General features: G+C 41.4%; 1 protein-coding gene across 10 annotated transcripts in view; it reads left to right on the top strand.

The window, feature by feature from the left end:
- Positions 1 to 576: 576 nt before the first annotated feature.
- The window catches only part of LOC133418761 (zinc finger MIZ domain-containing protein 1-like), a 165,337-nt gene continuing 150,765 nt past the window's right edge, over positions 577 to 15,148 (top strand). For 6 of the 10 annotated variants that reach the window (XM_061707577.1, XM_061707576.1, XM_061707581.1 and 3 more), the window contains exon 1: positions 577 to 762. The gene's annotated coding sequence lies outside the window, so the exon portion shown is untranslated. The remainder of the gene's footprint in view (positions 763 to 15,148) is intronic. The other 4 variants (XM_061707585.1, XM_061707580.1, XM_061707583.1 and 1 more) reach the window with 1 other exon arrangement.

The raw sequence follows: 15,148 nt of genomic DNA on the forward strand, positions 1-15,148 counted from the left end.
TTCAGGTTTTCATTATTAATATTATGCAATGTGTTTGAGATGTTTTAAACCACGTGACACTGGTTTTAAACCACCTTTTAAATACAAAATAAATAAAAATCATAAAAAATAAATAATGAATAAACTATTTTTCTTTTACATTTAAAATATATATATAATGAATTATTATCAATTTAAATTAATCAAGATTAATAGTTTTTATTCTGTTTTAAACATTTAGAAATGAAATAAAACGTTTTTATTATAAAAGAAAGAAAGAAAGAAAGAAAGAAAGAAAGAAAGAAAGAAAGAAAGAAAGAAAGAAAGAAAGAAAGAAAGAAAGAAAGAAAGAAAGAAAGAAAGAAAGAAAGAAAAGAAACTATGTGACATTTGTTTATAAACAGCAATAATAACAATTATGTGTTGAACATATTCAGTAGAACATTTCAATGCCCCAGCGGCCTATTAACCAGCCATAACCCTCCTCTAATGGAGACAGTGGTCTGGGACGGGGCTCCTCCAGCGGCTGCGGTTCCAGGTGGCCCCTGATCCGACCCCCCGCTCCTCCTCCTCCGCGTTTTGCGGGCGGCCGCCGAGCACGGGTCTCTCCGGCAGCAGAATAGCCCCATGTAATCTGACACTTCAACTTACTGCGCTCCCCGCGAGTAAGTCCGCTCCGCTCCGCTCCCACTGACGCGGAGCCCGTCCTCGGCGAGAGGGGAAGATATTAGGACCGAGAGAAGCCGAGCATTTTACCGAGGACTTTCTCCGCCCGAGACCCCGGTGAGTAGCTGCAAACTTCCCCCCTGCTCGCTGCTCGCTGTCCCCGCCGGCCAGCCTCCGCTATACCGGGAGGGCTTTTTTCTTTTTGTGTGTGTGTTGTTTTTGTTTCCACTTTGGCTCAGATTGTTTCCCAACAATAGAGTGACCGCTTGATGTGACACCGAGCAGCCGGTCTGAGGCTGCGATGGAAGCCGCAGCTTGTGCCCTGGTCCCCGGGATGAGGCTCTGGCTCTGCCGGCGGGGCTGCGGAGCAGGTTGTGCGGTCGAGGGTGGGAGCAGATGCCCGCCTTGATCCGGGGGGCTTGGACCGGCTACATTGTTGCAGGCTGTGTGAGCCTTTTTTGGGGTTTTTTATTTTTTATTTTTGAGGAAAAATCAGAAATCAATCGTCCCTGTTTTTGCACGCTTGTGCGTAAAAGCTGCTCCAGCTTCTGATGCGCACAAAGCACATGGTTCCTCCTGTGGAGATGAGGCGAGTCTGGAGCTGCAGAATAACTATGGACACCGGCGAGACCTCGGTCACCGCAGTGCGAGTGTGCGAGGATTACCCACTGAATGTCACCTTAAAAATGCACGTCTGTGAACTTTGATAACAGCAGCACGTGTGTGCACTATTGGATGGAAAAGCTTTGATCGCCCTGGTTGAGGTCGCTGAGATTTTTGCATATTGGATCTGTGAATTCCTGCTGTGTGAATATGGATGGCTGGGACTGAGGGAGACCCTTTCATTTAGAAAAGTGCTCCCTTTCCCTTGTCCAGGAAAAAAAATACAAAATATCTATCATTAATGTGGGGGTGAAGTAAGCCAGACTGTAAGAGAGAGGGAGTTTATGCAGCTCTATAATTTTTTCCTGTTTCTAAACATCCCACTTTGGGAGTATCAATCTTGCAAACAAATGTCAGTACAAATGTTTCTCTTCTCCTTTTATTGAGATGGCCAGGAGAGCTCTTCCTGTTTTTGTTATGCTGTTGAAAAGTTCCCTCTCCTCGTGTCTGCCTTTAGCTGCAGCAGCATCCCAGTTTTGTCCTGCAGAGCAGAGCGTTCTTTTGGATCCAGCTGCTGAAGGAAGGGGGGGTTGCACGCAAAACATCTGCGGGGGGATGCCATCAATAAGGGCAATCCTCGGTTGCTTGTTTGCGTTTTTTTGTGTGTCATGTAATGTTTGTTGGGTTTGACGATAGAGATGATGTCAACACAGGAAGTTCTCCCCCTACCTGATCTCTGGATTGCTTTTCGCCCCCGAGCCCTAACTTTCAATCTGCTTGCATCCCGAGCGCTTGATGGCACGTGTGATTAAACGCTAATGGAGCGCTGCTTGCTTGGAGAAACTCAAAACTTCCACTGGTTTTTCACAGGGGAGGAGGCGGTGGTGTCAGACAGAGGGAGGAGGTTTTTTCTGTCCCGTCCCCTCCTCTCCCCCAGTCTCAGCCCACGGCTGTGGGGCCCCCAGGTTGGGCTCCTGAATAACCATGGGGCAGACCCCACCAGGCTGACCTTCTTCTATTCAAGTTGAGGATGTTGAAACACCAGCCGTCAGACAAAAGACACATTGAAACAGAGATCTGCAACCCAGCACGTGTGTCTGGGTGCTGAAGTAGACCATTTATTAACTCTCAGTGTCCCACTGACCAATGAAAAGCCTCAGCACACAACCAAACAGAATACAACCGCAAAAGCACCAGATACAACTTTGCTTGTGGCACAGATGCAGGGGCGTCAATTGGGTATGGCAAGGTACGGCAGCCGCCACACCTTTGCTTCAAGGGAAAATGTAAATGTTTGTTTTTTAAATACATTTATGGAATTACTCTGTGTCTATTTGTATTGATTATTCTATTACTTAATACATATAGAATAACTACAAATGCAAATCAGAACAACATGATCGATTTCACTAGTTATTATACACTGCAAAAACTGAAAATCTTAACAAGAATATTTGTCTTATTTCTAGTTAAAATGTCTAATTTTTAGTCAAAAAAATCTCATTACATTTAAGACAAGACTCAAAAACAACCACTGTTTCAAGTAGATTTTCACTTAAAATAAGTAGAAAAATCTGCCAGTAGAACAAGATTGTTTTGCTTGTAATGAGAAGATAAATCTTGTCCCACTGGAAGATTTTTCTACTTATTTCAAGTGAAAATTTACTTGAAACAGGTGAAAATGGTAAAATAACAAGTTATTTTTCTGGTGATGACTCTAGTTTTAAGTGTTATGAGATTTTATGACTAAAAATGAGACATTTTAACTAGAAATAAGACAAATATTCCTGGTAAGATTTTGAGTTTTTGCAGTGAGCGAGACTGCATTTGAAAAAGTTCCAATTTTCTTGACCACACAGATAAGCTACATAGCAGACTTCTGTGATGAGTATTTGCTGGACGTGTTGATTGATACTCTAGTTAAGTTCTGTGACTCGTAACCTTGCCATACCTTAGCTTCCACTGAATTGACGCCACTGCACAGATGAGTGACAAACAGGAAAATAAGTGGAAAGAAATACAAGTTTACGATTATTTTAGAGTAAAAATCTCAGCTTTTCTTTCTTTTCCGGGGTCTGCATGCGGCCCCTTGGACTGACAATGGCAACATGTTGTCGGTTCACGGTGGAGATTTTCTGCTCTCTCTCTCCTCTCCGCCTTTACCTGACGGGGGTGAGAGGGAAGGCGGAAGCTGGAAATGGCTGTGCCACATGGGAAATTATTCAGCTCTCGGATCAGAGAGGACACACAAGAGGCCTCATTACCTCCAGAAGCACCGCTGGCCAGCCTGCGAGGAAACCGAGAGCCGCTGCGCTTCAAACTAGCTGCTCAAAATGTTGTCCGTCTGAGGCATACAACACCGGGCTTGACACCACTTCACCACCCTGAAAAGTTTCGAGATAAAAGCTGATTTGATTAAAAAAACGGCTTTATAAAAGCAAAACTACATGTTATTATGTTTTGTCTTTAAACCTACAATCTGTGTGCTTCAGTGGCCGGTAAACAGGGTGCTGAGATGCGGTATAATGTCATTACGCTATTGATCAGCTTGGGAATTGTACTTGTGGTGAGCAGCTCCTGCGTACCAGGAGTTCTCTTAAGCACTCGAATGAGAAAGAGTGCTCTTCCTCCGCAGCCAGAGGCTGTGGGAGGTTTGTGTAGGTTTTGCTCAAGGTCCTTTTTGTGTTGTCTCTGCTTAACAGAATCAATTCTTTGGGAGAATCAACCTGCTTGTATGGCTGTTTTTTGAAAGAGTGCAGGGCAAGGAAGCGTGTCACTGTTAAATTGTTAAATCATGAGGTTTCCCTTGTTGTCAAACAGCACTTAGTTTTTTTTATTAATCCTTCTATTGTGTTACCTTTGAGCTATTCTCGGGTTGTAAAGGCTTATTTAACAGGCAGTTGTTTAACTTTGAATGGAAAGGAATTTTCTGATACTTTTATACTACAATCTGGCCACGTTTGAGAGCTTTAAAAACCTCCGCTACTTGTTTTACAGACATTGTTACATTGCAGTTAAACGCTTACCATAAAAAAAAAACTGATAATGATGCAACTCATTATAAACTAAATTGGCTGCTGTGAGTGCATCTTTCTAGTTAACAACCTCAGGGATTAAAACGTATTTTGCATGAACTAGATTTTTTTTAAGTATGTACTATGATAATATCAAGAGTTGATTTTACATCGGAGAAAACAAAAAGACAGTTTGGAATTTAGATAAAAAGAGAGCAGCCAAGATGAAGAAATAACAACTACGGAGGCTCAAAACAGTCTTGATGGAGAGTTAGGCCCCGTTTACACGGAGCAAAAACTGAGGCGTTTTCATACGTTTTGGCCGTTCGTTTACACGAAAACGGAGCTCAAAGCCCCCAAAAACGATCATTTCTGAAAACTCCGGCCAAAGTGGAGATTTTCAAAAACTCAGTTTTCAAGTTTGCGTCTAAACAGAGAAAACGGAGGAAAACGGAGATTTACGTCACATTATCCGACAGAAACGTCACCAGCAGGGTCATGAGTGCGACCTGTGTTTACAATTTGTTTGGCCACCGTCAATATTTTCTTGTATTTTACCTGTTTTATATTCTAAAGTCACACTTAAAAGTAACTCCACTTCTCTGTCACTCCAAACGAAAGACTCTCGTTCCGTCTTGGAAGTAAAGCCTGAATTATGGTCCCGCGTTAAATCGACGCAGAGCCTACGGCGTAGGGTACGCGGCGATGCGCGCCGTACGGTGTGCGTCGCCGCGTACCCTACGCCGTAGGCTCTGCGTTGGTGTAACGCAGAACCATAAACCAGCCTTTACTGGAAGTTACACGTGTCATTTGTTGATGTTTTTTCCAGGATTCTGATTGGCTGGCATGACGTTAACAGCGTTTTTATGCGGATTCGTGTAAACGAAGAGATTTTGAAAACGATCTCGTGTAAACGATGGAATTTTTCAAAACGTAGAGGGGGAAATATCCGTTTTTGTAAATACCCAGCTATGTGTAAACGGGGCCTGAGATGTTTGAAAAGGTGTGAAAAGGCATTAGTGGACATATTGGCAATTCGACGAAGATTTAAAAAAGGAAAGAAAAGGCACCGCTGTGCAGGAGAGTTACCAATGTAAGGGTAATGATTGCCTTTACGTGTTAAAGTCTAACAAATATCTAAGTGGAGCCTGAGGGTGCAAGGCATAAATAATAAGAATAATACGATAATAAGTGGCAGGGGAGGGTAAGTCAAGACGGAGAAGAAAGGAAAATCTTTAACCAATAGAAAGAAGTGCTCCGGTTCCCGTCTCTGTGTAGCGGTATCTCACCCCCCCATCAGTGTCGCTCTTACTTACAGGTGTGATGGCATTGCTACACAAAAACAGCCACACATTGTGAAGGGGAATTACTCGCACATTGTTCTGGCTTTGAATACCTATCTGAAACTCCATCAAATCTGAGGTTGGTCTGTCTAAAATAGGCACTAAACACTGTTACGGTGGTACGGCATTTAATTAGCTTCCTGTGTGGATGAAAACTGGACATATGTGTAAAAACTAACAATGTAAATGTAATATGAGCATGTCGAGGGGCGCCTGGGAACAGAAGACCATTGTTGTGAAGACATGTTCCTGCACAATAAAGGCATGTGCACTTTTTCTGCTTATGAATACTGTTTTTTTGCACTCCTGGACCTCAAAATGACCTTTATTTTTCTATATTCCTATTTCTCATCATATCAGATTTACACCTCAATATTGTCTGCATCCACACTCAGTTTCATGTGAAAAATCGCTGCCGGTTTTGAGACTGGTTGAGTGCCGTAAACAAGCGTCGGCAACTGCACAACCCGTATCACGGCAAGAACACTAGCTTACATACATAAGCCTGACTGTGGGGACTGTTTCTTGAACGGCTGGAAGTGATAAAACCTGCACTAATGCAATAATTCACAGCGATAAAAAGAGTCCAACCAACTTTGTTAGTGGAGCCGCTTCCAGGTAGAAGCACAGCTATGAATGTATTTATGTACCTCTATATTTCTGCAGTTATAGCACATAAAGATCACATTCAATCGGACAGCAACATATATACTTAATAAAAAAAAGAAGTGTAAGTTGCACTTCAACCTTTAGGTGTTATTACACCATTGGGACATTGCATACTGTACTTTCAGCCTTTTTTCCTCTTGTGAAAGTTTTCCTTTTAAACCAAAATCAAGTGTTTTTTGTCTGTGGACTTTTTCACAGTCAGCCTTCGCAGCGCAAAAGGTTTAGTGGTTTTTGAACCGATTGTGAACACCTAAAAATACTTTTGTTTTAGCCGGTTTTATGTGAAAATTCAGTGTTTTACAAGAAAATAAATGTCATTTGTATTCTTTTAAACTTCACTAATCTTTTTCGTGTGCATGTTGACACTCAGTTGGGGAAACTTTGATTACACCTGCAAACACAGAGAGGTTGGAATTAACTCTGATTTAACCAGCTGTGGCAATGAATCATATCAGCATTTTTTCATACCCTGGTGTGATTACGGTGTAGGACTCGTCTCGGCGAGCGATCCAAATACTTGTCTCGCCTCTCAGAATTGTCTCTGCACCATCCCACCCTATATTTTTCTGCTGTATGTTATCCCGCATTCCTCACGTGTGTTTGTGATGATTTGCGACGCTGCGCTCCGTGACACGCAGCTGCAGTAACTCGCACCGACCAGACGTCCGCTGGGAGGGGACGGTGCAGCGGAGAGAGCGGTCAGACTGTACCTGTCAGCCCTCGCTGTTGACTGTTAATATGAGGCTTCTATTTTCAAAACACAGCTCAGAGAAAGGGAATCTATGTGCGTCTGCTTTCCTGCAGGACGGAGATAGAGAGCCGAGCGAGAGATGGGAGAGGTGCTGGGAGTGACGCCAGACCACACATCATTTAATCATGTTAGAGTGTGCAACCACTTTGTGCATATTTTTGGTTGCAATGGTGATCGGAGTTGTTATTGTACAGACTGTACTCGCAGAGAGAGAGAGAGAGAGAAACTGAGAGAGAGAGAGAGAGACAGGGCCTGATAGGGATGGTGGTTTGATGCTGAGTCAAACTGCTGTTTCGGATTAAGGGACTTGTGAAATTTTAGATTACTTTGGGTTTTATTACAAAATGTGAAGTGTTAAAGTCACATATTTGCAGCTCACAACTTCTGTCAATCAGTGTTTAGGAGTGCTTAAATGTTGAGCCTGTGGATGGATGACCATTGTGCATATTAGCATTGGGTTTCAACATGCTCTTTTGGCTTAATCCCGCAGTTGACTCGCCTGCTAAACACTAAGTGTGTTATTTTTGCTCTTTTTAGGGAGCCTCTCTCCACATAATCTCACTTAATCTAATCTATCCCTCTCTATAATAGACTGGGAATTTATAGAAAAAGCTTTAGTGTAGATCCATACCGAACGGAGCAGCGCGCCGGCTGCCTCCCCAACCCCTCTGGCAAAAGCTCTTGTGAAAATGCAAGTGACCTCTGCACCCCTTGTTAGCCTGAACAATGGAGCTGACTCCACTTACAGCTGCAGCCATGCTGGGGGGGAGTCGCAGTTTCTTTGGAACGTAAACACGCGTCTTCTGATTAATAGGGTTAAATACCATACTTTTGGCTTTGTGGGATGAGATTATTTCAGTGGTGAGTGGAGAAAATGCAATGTTTTGCATGGAAACGTGATGGATAAAAGGCTTATAAAGTTGTCCACTTAAAAGAAAAAAGTTATTTAAAGCAGCTCAAAAGTCTTGAGGACAGCAACCACTGCCAAGACATTATTTTTGGGAAGAGAAGAAGTTAAAATGCCGAACCCCAGATGTTAGAGGACTACACACCAGTGGAGAAAACCTTTGCTGGAATTAAGGTTCATGTGTTTACAATCTTTTCCTGCTGTTATTGGAGGACTGTATATGCTGGACCTTACTGGAGTCGCACGTCGTGGACTAATTATTAGGGCTGGGCGATATGGACCAAAAGTCATATCTCGATATTTTCTAGCTGAATGGCGATACTCGATATATATCGATATTTTTTCTGTGCCATAATTGGGGTTTCCCCCAAAGCATTATAGCATAGCATCTCTGTTAGCTTCATTTTTTTTCTGAGGTAAACCCTTAAAAAAACAGTCAGTTTTAATACAATGCCTCGTGCCAAATGTCACACAGGTTCCTTTATTAACAGAGGTCTGCACAATATCAAAATGTATAAAACAAATTAAATAAAAATAAACTGACTGCATATATAGAATAAAATGCTTCTTGAATAAAATAAAACAAATATCCCTTTCCTGCATAACAATTAAATTAAAATACGCTGTGCAATTAATACAATGTAGACAGTAACAGGCAGACTTTTCCACTGAGGTTGACAGTTGTGCAAATAACAAAAAAATTGTGCAAATCTCAAATAAAACATTCAAGTCAATTTGTCACAAAATAAGCTACCGTATTTTCTGGACTATAAGCCGCATCCACTCTATTTTAAAAAAAATAATAAAAAAAAGATATACAAGCCGCACCTGCATACAAGCCGCATCTGCTCTATTTAAAAAAAAAAAAAAGATATGCAAGTCGCAGATATTTATGTTGTTAGATTAGATATTTACTACATGTACAGAATGATTTTGAAGTGTAAATGATGTTTGTACCTAAATAGATCCTTTCCTAACAGTGTCTTTTAACACGGCAGCAACTTTGCTGATTAAAACTGGACAGAACCAAGAGAAAATAACCTGTATTTATTTATCCATTTATCTGTTTGAAATCTGCTTCTACCTACTTCTATCTGCTAAAGAAGAAGTAGTGTATTCTTCTTTGCATTTATTTTGTCCTAGTTTTTATTCTAATTCCGGTTAGAGCGCCCCTAGCGGTGGAAGAAAAATCCACAGAATAGCTGCACCTTTGTATAAGCTGCATGGTTCAAAACCTATGAAAAAAGTAACGGCTTATAGTCCAGAAAATACGGTATATCAAAATCATTAAAAAAAAAAAAAAAAAAAAAAGATTTAATAATCGATATAAACGATATTGTCTCGTACCATATCGCGTTTGAAAATATATCGATATATATTAAAATCTCGATATATCGCCCAGCCCTACTAATTATTATTAAAAGCTGATGTCACACCACAGACATTAGAGAGGGATATGCAGCGACTCAGAGAACCACAGTCACAGCAGTAATGTTGCTTTATTTTGTATGGGGGTGCAGTAATGGATGGTTCAGGATTACCGCCAACAGTAACTTCAATTTTCACCTGAAAGATTCACCAACTGTGACCAGACACAGCTGAAATCAACAGGTGCTCTGTCAACACAGCTGGTCATTGACTCGTGTGACAGCCGTATTGATAGAACCGACCGCCACGGAAGTGCAAGTGGTGAAAGTTAGCAGTGTGGCAAGGTAACCAAAATATTTATCATCTGCAGAGTGCACCAGTGAGTTCCCGACTAATCCATATCAGCTGTTTGAGACCTGTCAGCATCTCAAAGGAGCGAACGCTGCTCACTTTTCCTGATTTTGAAACCTAATTTTATCTCCCTGGTGCTTTTATCCTTCATGCTGGATTAAATGCTTAGTGTGATTAAATACATCTTTTTATAATGTGACAAAACTCAGAACAGATATTTATTTGTGTAGTGCATTGACTTAAAAACATGAACTGTGTTAAGATCAGTCAGACTAAACTGATTAGCACTTTAAAATCACGACAACCTGGAGTAGTGGAGTGTTTTTGATTAAATATTTCTTTATTGATGTGATAATTTATTGCTTTTCTCTGTTTCACCGTCATTTAAAAAAAAAAGAGAAAGTGTTTGCTCTCTTGTGCTGTGATGATAAATTGATCGTGAAAACAATCCCTTACAGCCCTGAAATCTACTATTTAGCATAATTTGTCAAAATCAAATTGAAGCTGAGTGTGAAGCTGCATTAAAATGCAATTAAAATTTGCCAAAACTTTGTTTACACGTTTGTTGTTGTCAGCAGGGGTTTTTTGAGGGGGGATTTAATTTAAGTTAGGAAAGCAACATTGGGAGAAAATAAAAAAAAGTGTAATCCTTGAGTTTTAATCCACGATGGATATAATTGGACCATTTGGCCCCAAGCAGGCGCGGGCTCATGCATGTTGAATGTGACATGCTGTGGAAAACATACACAGAATATGACACGCAGCAGTGTTAAGTGTAAATGAAAAGGCTCTGAATCATGAATAACATCCACCATCTCCGAAGTCCCAGCTTTTATAAATTCAACAAGGTCCCATCCTGAAGGGCTGTCAAACCGTACAGCGCGTGATAATGTTGCATTGCAGACGCAGTTCCCTCCTAAATCGCAGCGCAGGCTGAGAAAACCAGCAGAATTTGAAATTGTCTCAACAGCTTTAATCTCACTTGTCAAAAAATGAAGGAAAAAAAATTGGATGTTGGCAAAATTCCCAAGGGGCTTTGCTGATACATCACAGTGTCTTATGCGGGTAATGAGGGGCTTTTATTTATTTTATTAAGAGCGATTCACACCTCTGATGACTAATGAAGGTGATTCTGAGCAACACACCCCGCGGGGGTCCATATCTCACTGTTCTCTGACGGGCAAAATTAACTAGGATTTACTAATACACTTGGAGCGTCCTTCCCCCATTCTCTCCGTCTCCCAAAGAAAAGGTCTGAGGGTAATCTCTTTCCCAAGCACCCCCGAACCCCCTTCTTTCCTTCCTTCCCCAAACAAAAATGTCAGATCCTTGTAAGTTTGCCATCGAGATGTAAAACAAGGAGACGCGTTTGCACCGCTTCTCATTCATCTCGCGCCATATGTTGGCGCACGAGAGGTCTTCTATTGAAATGTTGTCGCGCTTTAAACACGTGTGGTACTTTTGAATCTAACATGTCTCGCGACTCCCAGAGCTATTCAGTGGACGAGTCTTCAAAGAACTGCAAACCTTCAACAGCATTTTCCTTGTAGGTTTGCTTAATGTTGCATTTTTTTTAATTTATGTTAAATTGAACTGGCATCACTTGGCTGAGGGTTGGCCTGGAAGGGTCCGAGGATGAAGCCTAGCTAAGCAGCAGCCTGTCCGTGCTAACCGTAGGTTGGCTAAACCATAGACATTATATACGTAGACGCATCATCGAGTGGTTTTGTCCGCTGCTGCGATACGTCAACGTCGCCGCCATATTGGATGTGGCAAGACTGCGCTGTAAACTAATACAATTAAATTGACTTATTTTCATAAAGCGCCTTTCTACAAAGATATTTACGTTTTACTTCTCATTTATTCATTCACACGCACTAATATACTTGGGAAACAGTTAGGCACCAAATATAATATATTTAATTTTCTCAGATGGCAAAAATAAGAACTTTATTGATCCCACATAGGAGTAATTCATGTTCTATCAGCTATAGAGAACAAGGTAGTGCCGAAAAACAATATATATCCCCCCCTCACAAAAATAAGAAAAATAGAGAAACATATTTTCTCATCAACAAAACAAATTTAAATATTTTCAAATAATAAAATAACATATTTGAACCATTTTTCAGACAATAAAATAACTGAAAAAATCTGAAAAATATGTTATTTTGTTACTTGAAAAATTTTAAATATGTTTTTTTTTTGTTTTTTTTAAAGATTTTTTTGGGCTCTAGTGGCCCTTTATTGAAGATGCAGACTGGAAAGGGGTAGAGAGAGAGAACGGGGAACACATGCAGCAAAGGTGCGCAGGCTGGGATTTGAACCTGCGACCGCTGCAGGAGGAGGACTGTAGTCTCAGTATATAAGCCGCTGCTTAACCCACTGCGCCACCGAGCGGCCCAAATTTTAAATATGTTTATGTAAAATATGCTTTGTTGATGAGAAAATATGTTTCTCTATTTTTCTTATTTTTGTGAAGAGGGATATATATTGTTTTTCGGCACTACCTTGTTCTCTATAGCTGATATAACATGAATTACTCCTATGTGGGATCAATAAAGTTCTTATTTTTGCCATCTGAGAAAATTAAATATATTATATTTGGTGCCTAACTGTTTCCCAAGTATATTAGTGCATGTGTGAATGAATAAATGAGACGTAAAACGTAAAATTCTTTGTAGAAAGGCGCTTTATGAAAATAAGTCAATTTACTTGTATTAGTTTAGAGCGCAGTCTTGCCACATCCAATATGGCGGCGCCGTTGACGTACGGCTCAGCGCTCGATGTTTATGTCTATGGGCTAAACTCGGTCATTTCCAATGTCACCACTGAAACGTCGTGGGCTAATCCTGCTAGCGGCATGGCGAGTGATGGTGGGGCTCCGGTGCTCTGCTAGTCCTCCTTTCAGCTCTGGCAGCACTCATTTTGGATGTTGTTTTGGGAGCAACACTTTAGATTACAATGTTTTGATAGTTTTGATCATAATGAATTTGACGTAAAATTAATTAGCATCATAGGTTAGCACAGGCTAAGCCAGCCAGACTAAACTGGCTAAGCGGTGGTGGCTGAACTCATGCGTGTTCCTGCTCAAACCACCTATTAGCATCAAGGCTTCAGAAAGTGCTCTTCAGAAAACCTGTGGGTGATGTCACTGGGAGTTTGTCCAGTTCTTCTTATACAGTCTAATAGTTGAAGAAAACACTGAAATCGACTGGCAGGGGCTTATTAGACTAAAATCCCTTTATGGTTTTGACTCGTTTACTAATCACCTGGCTGTTGATGTCCATTTAGTAATTGAATCCGTGGTGCAGATGCAACCTGAGTAAAAGCCCTTGATGGTCTGTTATTTTTCGGGCAGCTCACCAGTTCCCACAACTCTCAGAGAGCCCTCACAACCGTCCAGTCGGAAAGCGCCGGTTGTGTTTTACACTGATTTCTTTCTTTAAACACCATCCTGCTGGCACTTGCTGGAACATATCAGTGCTGGCACTAATACGTTTGACCAATTAACATGCGTCCATGTCACTGATGGCTCCCTCCGCCGAGTACATCCCCGTCCTGTGGTAGGAGTTAAAAAAGACCAGAGAAATGAAAACACTTCCAAGAACGATGACACAGTTATGAACACTGGGGAAACCGGCAGCGGGTGTATGGTTTGTCACCATTGTGCTGCAAAATCAGCCCCTCGAGAAATAAGCCTAATAGTTTATAAATGTAGTCGTTCATTTTTTAAAGCAAAAACGTCTTTACCAGTCAGGTAACAAAAGTTAAAACTCTTAAAACCAGCAAAATAGTCTAAAATTGCCTTCCGATTTTCTTGCTACTAGGATTTATTTACTTTCCTAGAAATCAGTTTTTACAGTGTAAAACAAAAGTAACATTAACCTATGTGCTGTCTTCGGGTCAAGGAAGGAGGAAGAGAGGAAGGAAGGAAGGAAGGAAGGAAGGAAGGAAGGAAGGAAGGAAGGAAGGAAGGAAGGAAGGAAGGAAGGAAGGAAGGAAGGAAGGAAGGAAGGAAGGAAGGAAGGAAGGAAGGAAGGAAGGAAGGAAGGAAGGAAGGAAGGAAGGAAGGAAGGAAGGAAGGAAGACTAGAGGAAGGGAAGAAGGAAGGAGAAAGCAGGAGGAAAGAAGGAAGGAAGGGAAAAAAGAAGGAAGGAAGGAAGGAAGGAAGGAAGGGAAGAAGGAAGGAGAGAGCAGGAGGAAAGAAGGAAGGAAGGGAAAAAAGAAGGAAGGAAGGAAGGAAGGGAAGAAGGAAGGAGAGAGCAGGAGGAAGGAAGGAAGGAAGGAAGGAAGGAAGGAAGGAAGGAAGGAAGGAAGGAAGGAAGGAAGGAAGGAAGGAAGGAAGGAAGGAAGGAAGGAAGGAAGGAAGGAAGGAAGGAAGGAAGGAAGGAAGGAAGGAAGGAAGGAAGGAAGGAAGGAAGGAAGGAAGGAATGATACGAGAATTTGGTCATTTTTTACCCAAAGACAGTACAAGGGTTAAGGGTCTTAAGGAGAGAGCAGGAGGAAAGAAGGAAGGAAGGGAAAAAAGAAGGAAGGAAGGAAGGAAGGGAAGAAGGAAGGAGAGAGCAGGAGGAAGGAAGGAAGGAAGGAAGGAAGGAAGGAAGGAAGGAAGGAAGGAAGGAAGGAAGGAAGGAAGGAAGGAAGGAAGGAAGGAAGGAAGGAAGGAAGGAAGGAAGGAAGGAAGGAAGGAAGGAAGGAAGGAAGGATACGAGAATTTGGTCATTTTTTACCCAAAGACAGTACAAGGGTTAAGGGTCTTAATTGCACTCTGTTAAATTTTGATTGTGTGTTTTAAAAATACATTTGATCTTTTTGAAGGTGAGAATGTTGATGTACTTTTGGTGTTTGGTATGAAAATCTCATCCTCCAACCAGAGACTTGCACGCATGTACAGTACATGCCAGAGGTGCTACATTAATGCAAACAGTCAGACCTGAGTGTAAACAAAGCCTCACTCCTGACGAATACATCGACGTGAGACTTAATCTGTATTATTAATGAACCACGCAGGATGGTGAAAATCCTAAGCATAACAAATTAAACAATTCCACCAGCAAGAATAAATTTGCTCCTCTGTCAGCTGTCACGACTCTTCAATTGATTTGAAACAGAGCCCAGCAAATGTGAGGAATATATGCATTTTTATTAGCATGAACTGTGCAGAACCTTCGACATTTTTCATAAAATCCCGAGCTTCGATCCGACCACTGGCGTCAACATATGCGGTCTGAGCGAACAGGCAGATTTCTTCTCAAGAATGAGGAGCAGTTGAATAAAAAAAAACAGCTTCTCATGTAGATCTTCTCATTAATGTCATTTTGGATCATTTCCTGCCCTTTTCCGGGTTTTACGCTGAAACGTGTTACTTAATTTATCAAACTGTAAGAACTTCAAGTCTATAAAATGGGCGCAAATGCGGGGAAATGAGTAGCAGAAGGTGCCAGACCCCAAGGTCACATTTTCGAGGAGTTGGTTTTGCGTAAGCAACGGCCC

This window comes from Cololabis saira, chromosome 19, assembly GCF_033807715.1.
Source record: "Cololabis saira isolate AMF1-May2022 chromosome 19, fColSai1.1, whole genome shotgun sequence".
In the NCBI taxonomy this organism is placed as follows: domain Eukaryota; kingdom Metazoa; phylum Chordata; class Actinopteri; order Beloniformes; family Belonidae; genus Cololabis; species Cololabis saira.